This window comes from Formica exsecta, unplaced genomic scaffold, assembly GCF_003651465.1.
Source record: "Formica exsecta isolate Colony F162 unplaced genomic scaffold, ASM365146v1 scaffold228, whole genome shotgun sequence".
NCBI lineage: Eukaryota > Metazoa > Arthropoda > Insecta > Hymenoptera > Formicidae > Formica > Formica exsecta.
Genome location: NW_021849573.1, coordinates 1,247,523 through 1,258,918, shown reverse-complemented (window position 1 = coordinate 1,258,918; position 11,396 = coordinate 1,247,523). Strand labels below are relative to the sequence as shown.

Here is an 11,396-nt window from a genome sequence, read left to right as displayed (position 1 = left end):
TACTATACTGATTATGGAAATTTGTCACATGTATTTAGTTTGAGAACTGTGAGAGTCTTTATATTGAAGAATTTGTTGATGTACATTACAAATTCTTAGGAATGTTAGAATAAGAATAAATTATCCTAAAGAAGAATGCAACTCATGATATCCAAGTCTTTCTTCTTTAATTAACGAACATTTAATTTAAAAGACATTGCAGTTCAATTTTTTTTTTAAATACAAAATTTAGTCATACGTGAAAGATAATATATAATTTTATAGTCTAAAATGTATTATCTTTACTAAAGAAGATTTATATATTACAAGAGAGAGAGAGAGAGAGAGAGTTTTTAATTGTAATATGTAATTATCATAATAATTAATAATTAAAATTATTATTTTATTTTTTATTCGAAGAGTAAAAAGTATGATACGTTCAATGGCAAACATTCTCTTTTTATTGGAAAATAATATTGTGATGAAAATCGGAACAGCATTTTAAATTATCTTTTTGCTAGCAGATTTTGAACACGTAAAGCGGCTTAAACAAGATTTGTACTCGCAAAATATAAATATTAATTCTCTTAAATTCTCCTAATAATGGAAATCGTTAAAATCAAGCAAAGCCTTCTTGGCATTCTTATTTAACTCTTGAACTTAAGTTAAATTCCTTTGCGCTTCATTTGCTTCGCTTCTAGATATACGCCAACAAGAGAGAAAATATTTTGTAGTAGATTCTGTAGTATTCTCACATAAATCTCCTCATGATTCTTACGGTTGGATCATTTGATATATTTCTGTTTGCATAATTAAATCTTTCGAGTACTACTTTGAGTCACTATATAATTACGCAGCGCAATCAACAGTATTTAAATCACTTTTTCCATCTCTTTGTACAAAGAGAAATAAATCTCAACAAAATAAATATAAAAATAAGATATAAAAATACCTAAGTGAAGTAACACTGAAATACAAATGAAATATTAACTCTAATCATTTATGTTTAATAAATGATATTTATTATTAAATTAAAGATTTTAAACTTTATGTAGCACAATTTAAAAAGTTATTTTTATTATAATTAGGATATTGCATATATATAATATAGTCTGTTATTATAAAGATTATATTCATATATACATATACATCTTTTTTTATATAATTCAGATTTTTAAATGGAGAGCTGAAATCAAATATCATATGTTATATTAGTTTAATCGCATTAAACTAATCTCTTAACAATTGTATTTTTTCGTGTTTTTCTAGCAAATAAACATTGCCCTACAAAATTTAGTTTTTTGAATATACCAACTGTATAAAATTATTTAAGGATAAAAGAAATACATTCATATCGCGGGGTCTGCTACGAAAAACTTTTGCAATTTTAACTTGAACTGTGTGTAATATTGACCAGTCTCTGTGTGTGTGGCTACAATATTATGTTATTCTTTCCAATCTTGTCGACAATGTTGCAAAAGGATATTCAATACATGCAATAATATTTTCTACATATATGACAAAGATTTCGAAAGATGTTACAAACAGATATTGCAAACAAATATCTTTTCGAATGCATAATCTACCTTGAAGAGCCAAATTTATACGATGATGTAAATTCATACAATTATCTCTTCTATATATTTGGCACTTTAAGATTAAATTGATGAAGATTATAACAATACTCTAAAAAGTAAAAAAATAAACCGTTTATATACAAGCTATTTAAAATTCCACTCATCCAGAGTCCGATCCGATTTTGCTTCTGGACCTACCGCAGTTCCACTTACAAATTACAATATGCAGCCGTGAGACGTGCCGCGGATATCTGATTTAACATTTGCAGTTATCGCCATGATTCTTAAGAGTATCAATCATATTTCGCGCAATTGCGATATGAAAATAATCGCGGACAATACGACGCTGTAAGACAAATATTCGGCCAACTTCCGACTCATTGCAAGAAAAGAAAATCGAAATCAAAATACATATACTGCAAAAAGATAAGAGCAGGTGCGCAATGTTTGACCTAATTTTCTAAAAGTCTAACGAGATTATTATGCATATACAGGATGATATCAACATGATAGGCTCGCGAGATGCAGTAACAAACGTATCATTGCGTGACGAAATTTGCTCGCGAGATTTGTACGCGTGTTTTTAGCAATGTCTATTTATAATGCTTGTCATAATAACGCGAGCTATTGAATGATTTATTATATAATTTCATTTACTGACATATTTTGTAATAAATATTCCTGCGTTTATTTTGGGCGACAATAATAAACGATAGGTTATTCAATGCAAAAATTTATCAATAAGCGTATGTTTTCGCAAACAATTATAGCAATATTTGATTAAATTGATGTATTTACCGTTCTCTGTGTGATGATATTACGGAGATATAAAATATTATATATAAAAATCAATATAAATATGATTATATACGATGGGGAGCCGCTAGCTATTAACACGGCAATTAATAATCCTGTTTTGTGTGCGTTATTTATTTACTGATTATTCAATCGTAAATCAATCAAAGCCAAAACTTTCTTCGCGATAACGCACGCGACAAATTCTTAGCGAATTACCAGCAAGTAAAATTTTACACAATCGATTTTAGCATTAGACCACCCCACGTGGCAGGGGCGAATATTTAATTGGAGTATAACGGGGCGCGCGAGGAATATTCGCGGGGATTGATATATTTTCGCCTCGAATGCTTGACTGGGGTTAACCGAAGTCCCTAGAGGGCTGGAGGGCCTCGCTTGTTCGCAAGCTAGAACGTTAAAGTGTTAACGCGCTCGGTGCCTGAGACAGTTTCCACAATTGTTGCCGCGCGCCAATGGCTAGGGGGAGACCATACGACGCCTCATTCCCATTTATATACTTCAACATATTCTCACGCAGGAGAAGCGCGTGAAACGAGAATGAATTTCTGAACCATTGAAATACCAGAGCCCCGAGATAATGTATGTGATGGGTACCACCAACTTATTGTTAGATGTACCCAGGATTAGGAAGTAACGCGTTATTTGGAACGCCGTTACCGTTACAGTTACTTTTTTTTAGTAGGTGTAATAGCAACGTTACACATTTTATTTGTAACGGAAAAAGTAACTTTGTTACATTTTTTGGTAACGAATTTAACAATTACTTTTACTGTTCCTTTCTTCGAATTTACTCGGTATAACTTTCATACAAAGAAACATATTGATACAAGTGTTGAAATGCAGCATTACATGAAAACTATTGAAAGCTCTTTTTGGTATCTTGTTTCTTTCTACTTTGTAAGACGAGTAGCACATATAAAATAATGTTTAAAAATGTTTAGTGTTTACTTTGATCTTCTAACATATATCTTACGTTTATATTGTTTGAAAAATTTTTCATGCTTTTGTCAATGTTTCGACATATGACACATACATCCTTATAAAACTGTATGTAAAGTTTGTATTGTATATAAAAAAAGTAACGGAAATTGTAACGATTTCTTACTTTTTGAGTAACGGTAACGATAACGAGTTACTTTTTGAAGTTGATAACGAGTAACGGTAACGAGTTACTTTTTAAAGTTGATAACGAGTAACGGTAACGAGTTACTTTTTACAAAAAAGAACGGTAATGATAACGAGTCACTTTTATAAAGTAATTTTTCCAACCCTGGATACGGGTACCTACGTGCGTACTCGTATGTTTGAGATGTACGAAACTGACGTTGAAAATGGTAAAAATGTCGGCGGGACGAATTGAATATTACATGCAAGAGCATTTCTAATTTAATTTATAATTTGACGGTAGAGAATATACACAGACTGCCTTTTCACTCACTTTCAGACACACTGAAGGAAAAAATGGAGAAAAATTGCAGTCTTTCGTTGATTTTTCCGTTGAGGAAGAGGTGACATCAATTTTTTATCATAGAATCTGTATAAAAACGCCATTTGCAAGAAGCGAAACGCTCTTTTAATAAATGAGAGCATTCTATTGGTTACGCGCATTTTCTTGAAATTTAAACGATTCCATTCTTCTAGGAAATATCATATATTCACATGTTCCGAATGAGATATGGAAATATCTCTGCGAAATTTTAATGAACTACTCGGAAGTGACGTGGACAGGTAAAGTGAAGAGAATAGTTGATATACGATGGTACATCCGAGGAACCATATCACCGTAGGGACACATCACATCTAGTCCCAAGCCGACGGATGGGAATCGGGTAGACAGCAAATACGTAAACAATGTAGTAAGTCATTTTATTAATGCAACGCTGCAATAAATGTTCGAAGATTCTTCTGTCATTTATATGCGCACTTCGCTATATCGCCTTTTCAAGTGGATTGGGTCAGGTCAGGTTGCACGGCAAGAGAAATGTTATGTATGCTATGTACCGTACGATCATTACAAAATCATGATAGAACTGTGTGTAAAGCAAGAGCGCTGATACTCGGAAAAGAAAAAAAGAGATACGTGTAAAACGTATTGTATATTCTATTATTTCTTTTTAATCTCTCGTCACACTCGGCTTTTATACAATACGGAGCAAGCGAGAATATGTAATATGTATATTTATATGTAATATGTATATTTATATGTATATTTATATGTATATTTATAGTGTTGCCTTTTCTCATACAGTTTATACAGTATTTCTTCCGTATTCACATACATATGTATATCGTTCCCGATATATACTCTTTCTTTCATTTCAATCCCTCGACAACACAATTATTTTTCGTTTTATCTCTTTCTCTCTCTCCTTCTATTTTCTCTCTTTTTCTACAATTTTCTACAACTTTTTCCCTAAATTTTAAATTATTTTTAACTTTTTAAAGTTAAAATAAATGTTACAGTGAAAAATATATACAATACATATGTAAACTGCATTTATATATTTCTGCGAATGTAATAAAACTTATGATTGTTGATGAAAATAATTGCTCTATCACTGTATAATAATTGGCATTAAATCGAATGTAACATAAACGCCACTACATCGAATAAACTCAAAACTTGTGATGACATTTGAAATGCACAATCATATGCATACTAATGATTTCACGTATTTCTGTTATGGTATTAATTATGAGCCGATCATCTAAACCATACGAGTGGATTGTTTTATGTCATAACGATATTAGCAATTTAGCATTCTGATTAACTTTCCATCACGTATGTAGGATATGAATTGATCGGAAGCTGCAAATAATCGATGATTCATAGAGCGGAGCATGTGTCCGACATTTAAAATGGATGTATAACGGTACATATTTCATAAGATATAATATTCCATTAATCTTCATAAAAGACGAAGGGCCGAAACGTAAATCTGCCTGACTTCTCGAGCTTGTCTTGAACATACCAAACTCTCCCCTTGATATTTTATAACGTGAATCATTATTTGACAGAATAAAAGTTTATTCATTTTTTTATATTTTTGGGGAAGATTATTACTTATTTTTACTTATTATACGTAATTAATCAATCAATTTTAGATATCTGCACCAGCACGCTGTTTTGAAATTAGCGATGAAATGCGGAGAGCTGCTGTCATTATGATTTCTGTCGATCACAATGCCAATTTCTTTGATTCAAACATAATTATTTCACTACCGTACTATTATTATTGAAATATTATAATATCACGCATTATAATATAACAATAATCGAACGTGATTTAAATAGCAAATTCGACAAATACTATCATCTCTTTAAATTAGCATTTAGCGAATAATAGTGCTTAATCAATCAGGGAATATCAACAAGAATATTTAGTAATCATTAAATAACAGTGTAATATCTCTCTCAAAATGTTTTGTCACAAAATTAATTATTAACGATTCTAGTAACGATTATATCGACCATGATACACTTTCGATATTAACCCATCAACCAATATTTGAATTGTCGGTGGATGAATTAGTAACCAATTTTTTTATGTAGTTGACAATATATTTCACGATATTAATACATTTCTTTTGATAAACAGTCTGATAAGTGACTATAAATTATATTAAATGTCAAAGTCGCAGGGAGATCATAGGTATGGTGGCTGATAAGCTCGACGAATAGTAAATCGCATTTTCAGCGATCCCGAGGCATCAATCAGTTCTTGATATCTTTGTCAATCTCTGATCTCCCTGGCTTTCAAAAGCAACTCTGGGCAACTTCGGATAGAAGCGGTGTTCATCAGAGGGGAACGAAAATAATATTATTCGGTACATTAATCATTTATATGATATCTCAGTTTAGCTCCTGTTTTTCTTGCAAATTTAGTTTGCATGATAAAGACCGCCGCATGCAAATTGATATATAAAGCGTAACACGCGTAAAATATGAACCGTTCGCTAATGATACACTTAATATATGAGTCATTATTTAATGTAACCACAATGTTAAGTGTTTCAATGGTTAATACATTTTTGCGGTATACTTATACGTTTTGTAGTACATTCAACCATATTAATCATCATAAAATGATAAAGCTAATCACTTCCTGTGCACGGTAATAACGATTAGTGTATATGGTATTACAGGAAGATTATAATATGTCGATTACATTTCTGTAGCTTATACCTTGCACATGATATTTGAAATTAATAATTATCCATAACATTACAACATATACATTGATATCTAATAATGAGCAAATGTATGATATTTGTAAAAAATAACCAAAATTATTATTGTTTAATAGTGACACAAAAAAACTTTTTACATACAAAAGTATTACAATTTTTAATATATTTTTTGTTATAATTTTTAATTTAGTAAGTATCAATATCATTCTATAATTAAATAATAATTTATAGTAATTTTATTAATAATATTTTGACATATAGTGAAATTCGTGAGAAAAAAATAATTTAAAAGATTAAATTCACACAAATAAAATATTCACATAAAAATAAAATATAAAGGTGTACGATCAATTGTGAATCTTTCACTCACCAATATTTCGAATGTCGGTGTATATCGGCACGCACGTTAAAATGTTCGTATCGCATAAAATCGTGTTTACTTGTCCATTCAAACTAGCGTAATGGTCACATTCATGAATGTTTCAAATCACTTATAATAGCTTGAAATCATTCACTGTAAAGATAAAAGTACGATATCGATTTTATATTCCAGATTTACATCATGGAATGGTCCAAATTAATCTTTCAGAAACATTTTCGTTATATATTAAAATTAATTTAGGAGAAATGTATGCTAAAAAAAAATTATTTAAATAAAAAATATATAATATTTAATTATATAATATTTTTGTGATAAGATATTCTTGTGCAAGAAAGACGCGTTTTAAAGTTTGCGGAAAATCTTTTTAATTCACCGTTTAAAGCAATCAAATTGTAATCACACTTTGAGAAAGGAACTTCTCTATCACTGTCCATTTTACGTAAGAAATATCATTACCGCTTTTTAGGAGATAAAAAATTTAAGAAGCTTAACTGTGTTTATCTCCCCAGGGATGCTCGTTGATTCATATTTCATTCGATTGACTGCAAAGAAATAATGTTACGTTTCCTTCCCACGCGCATATATAACTTCTCACCTTTCCATCCGTTTTATTCAATAAAACGGAATGGTATCGCATATTGGAATTTTATACGATAGTCCAAAAATGACTGCAGGATCGCGCCGTCTCACAATCCACCAATAAATTACACAATTTGCTCTTTACGTTCCATCGCGGCCCGAACCGCGTCTATAACCGAGACTGGATTTATCAAATCGCGCATATAAATGCCAATATATATGATTATGTTTCTTGTATCGCTGCATAATATCTCTAGAAAATTTTTTATAACGTTACGTGAAATATTTCAGCTTGCATAATGTCAATCAAATACACGATATAATAAGACATGTAAAAATTTAATTTAGAAGATTTTTATAATGATCAGTTTCATCATTTTATAATTTTCTAGTTTTATAATATTTATTTTGTGTCTGGTTTAGAGATGAAAATTTTCATTTAATTATCAAGTTTCACATAGTTTAAATATACCTGACAAAAAACGCTACCAAAGTTTAATATAATATTCTCACCAATGATAAATTACTTTTCTGTCCTAATAGCTATAAAGATCTTGGTATTTAACATTGCAAATATTCTTAACGAGCGTAACTTTATAATTATACCCTATTATAATTATATTGTACAGTTAGAAATAATTTATTTTTGTTAATTCGTGAAAGAGAAAGATAACACACAATTAATAAATGAAAAGTGTTTATATTTTTGTATGCTATTTATCGATCTTAAAATATAATAATGCTCGAGGAACGCGCCACGTTTATTTTAATTAGATTAATTAGAAGTGATCAGAATTAATAACAGATTAAAATTGTCATTTAATTCATTATGTTATTATTACTGATTTTATTATAAAAGTTTGATATTTCACATCGCGCGCATTTCTCACGATCGGCGGCAAGTAGTAACGGTCGACGTCGTGTACCCGGCATCAGCGACGCGTACGCGACGGTTCTGCGCCGCTGACTGAAACCAGGCCGGCTCTCCGGACTAGTCCGGGATACCGCACACCTCGCCGACACGCCGTGGCCAATCGTGAACGAGCTGTACGTCTTTATGTTCCTCGCGCCATCCTCGTGCACGCATCAATTCTTACGCAATATCGTAGAATAAATATTCTTTCACCCTTGCCAATCGCGCACTCACTCCCCGACGATGACGACGACGTCGCGCGCGTCGACATATTAACCCTCCGAACGAAGTTTCTTCGGTTATACGTTGAAGATAACACGCGAAATGTATTGCTCAGGACGGTCACATATACCTCGTTTTTTCTTTCTACAATTTTATATATACCAACGGATAAATCTGTGTGTAAAATTTCCCGTATATTAACGACGCAAATTTCACAATAGATTTAAACTATTTGAAATTTAATTTCTTTTCTCTCTTATGTTTATAATATTAAAATAAAATCTAAAAAATCTTGTACGCAAAAATATACGAGGGTTAAATACGAAATAGTCAGCAACCAGAATTTACGCGTATGACCATGGAATTTATTGGCAGAGACAACGCAACCTATTATGCCCCTCCAATATAATTCTATCCCGTGTTCACAACCTTTCATCCATTCTCTATCCGGACGGCTATATCTAAAAGACGTCGGACACCATCAGCAAAAATATTTCTGTTGATGGAGAGCGTGTAGGGTAACGTCTCTGATACGAAAACGTCAACAGCCCGATATGCTCGGGTATCACTTGCCTCCTACGAATCTTGGCAAAATTCTTTACCATTACCATCCTCAATCATTTCCATTTTTATTCATTGTTTTACATAATTTGATAAACATATCTTTAAGACGATCCTGTTTAACATAATCGTTTTGCTTATATTCTATGACGCTATAAACTTGTACGAAAGGTACACAGGTTCTAACAGGCCAAACAAACTTAGTACTAATTCTGGAAGTAACTATAGCATCAAATGTTTGTATAATAAAAAGACAATATTGCCCGTACTTTGTATCTCATTCTTGCATATTAGCTTTTAACTTTAAAAGATAAACTTTTTTACGCACACGGGGTAATTTTTATTATTTTTTTATGTCGAAAAATTTTCTCATAAGACATATAAAAAGAAAACAAATAAAAAATATTCAGCTAATTTATAAATCAATCTTGATATTTAGGTAAACGGATATTTATTTCAAGTCAAATTTTTAGTTTAGTTTTCTGTTTAAAAAATATTATGTCCTTTTATCTTTATAAATGTTTACAATTTTTCGTTTTATATCATTTTGCAGATACTTTATGCGGTAAAGTATATCATTTGAATCATTAATACTAGTTGATAAATAAAGTGGAATAAGATCGCGATGATACAGCCGATTTTCTCGTAGCAACGCGACCGCGAAATTGTTGCGAGAACTTCACCTTTGCAAGGTATGCAGATCGATGACTAAGTATACGTGTGTTGAACGATATAGGCGGGTGTGACGTGGAATCTTGTAATTTTCTTCCCCGAGTTCCCATCGTTTTCTTTGTCCCATGTGGCGGTCATCAGTGACGGCAGTGTGTGACCTCTCAATGTGTGCATAATGATGCTAATAAAGCGCATGTGTTTCGCGTTATCAATGCTCTAATATCCGTTGCATTTTGATGATGCGAAGAGCGAGATCAACCAGATAAATTCGAACAAATATGTATTGCCGCGATGCAGCGCGCTCGTTCGCTATCAGCGCGACATTTAATGCACATTAAATAACATTCGAGAGAACTCGGGTCGCATATGTTTCCTGCCTGTATAAACCGAGGTTAATCGTTCAAATAAACTCTATGCAGATCGTGCGCCGCGCACTTTCTTACGCGGCGATTAATCATCGTGCACGAAAGAGAGAGAGAGAGAGAGAGAGAGAAAGCGAGAGAATAACAGGAAGGATGAGGAATCACTGATAAAGTGGATTTTACGATTTAAATTTACAATTTAATATTGCAGCGTCAAGTCTGCGTGAAAAATTATTCTGTTGCAAATTATAAATTATAAATACACATTTGCAATCAAGAACTTTTATGAAAAATCAAACCGATTATCTATACCTATCTATTATGCAATAAATAGTGTTATAATAAATGGACTTCTTTTTTTTGCAACTACAATATCTTCTAGTAAATATAATAGTATTTTAAGATTATTCGTGTACATAAATTAAAGCCATTTGTATCTATATAATTACATGTAAAATCAGATCCTCGTTTGAGCATTCGATATGCAAATCAGTAACTAATATTCCGTAAGCGTTGTGCTCTGCAAGTTTCATCTCTGATTGCTGATTTGGTATGTATATGTTGTGTATACTGTCTTAGCAAATACTTCGCAATACACTATTGCGAATACGATGTCTGAGACTTCAAACTTTGAAATTGCTAATTCTACGTTTAAGTTTGATACATCTTCTAGCGTTGCTTTTACATACAATATACTTTGCATTACACACGTGTGTGTGTATGTTTAAAATATTGTATTACATTCCATTACTTAACCATTAATGTACTGTATATGACATGATTGATTGCAATTAAATTTCATTTTGCCTCATCGACAATTTAACACGCAAATTACCTTTCATGTTGTAGCTTTTAATATCTTTGATTGACTAAACGATTAACTTTAAACTTCAAATTATTTTACTTTTTTGTTAGCATCTGAGAAATATTTGCTCATTCTACAGCGAAAAAAAAAAATTGTTGGATTGACTAAAACCGTTCAACTAATTACCATTTTTTAAATTGAAATATTTATATATTTAAGTCAAATATACGTCATGTTAGATTTAATATGTCTTATTTGATTCAAATATATAAATATTTCAATTTAAAAAATGGTAATTAGTTGAACGGTTTTAGTCAAGCCAACAATTTTTTTTTTT

At 31.4% G+C, this 11,396-nt stretch overlaps 1 long non-coding RNA gene across 1 annotated transcript in view; it reads right to left on the bottom strand.

Annotated features, from left to right (window-relative positions):
• LOC115235599 overlaps window positions 1-8,146 on the bottom strand; it is an 11,367-nt gene extending 3,221 nt beyond the window's left edge. The window contains exons 1-2 of the long non-coding RNA XR_003884058.1: window positions 8,038-8,146; window positions 6,934-7,777 (exon numbers count right to left, since the gene is read on the bottom strand). This is a non-coding gene — a long non-coding RNA (uncharacterized LOC115235599). The remainder of the gene's footprint in view (window positions 1-6,933; window positions 7,778-8,037) is intronic.
• Between the last annotated feature and the right edge of the window lie 3,250 nt (window positions 8,147-11,396).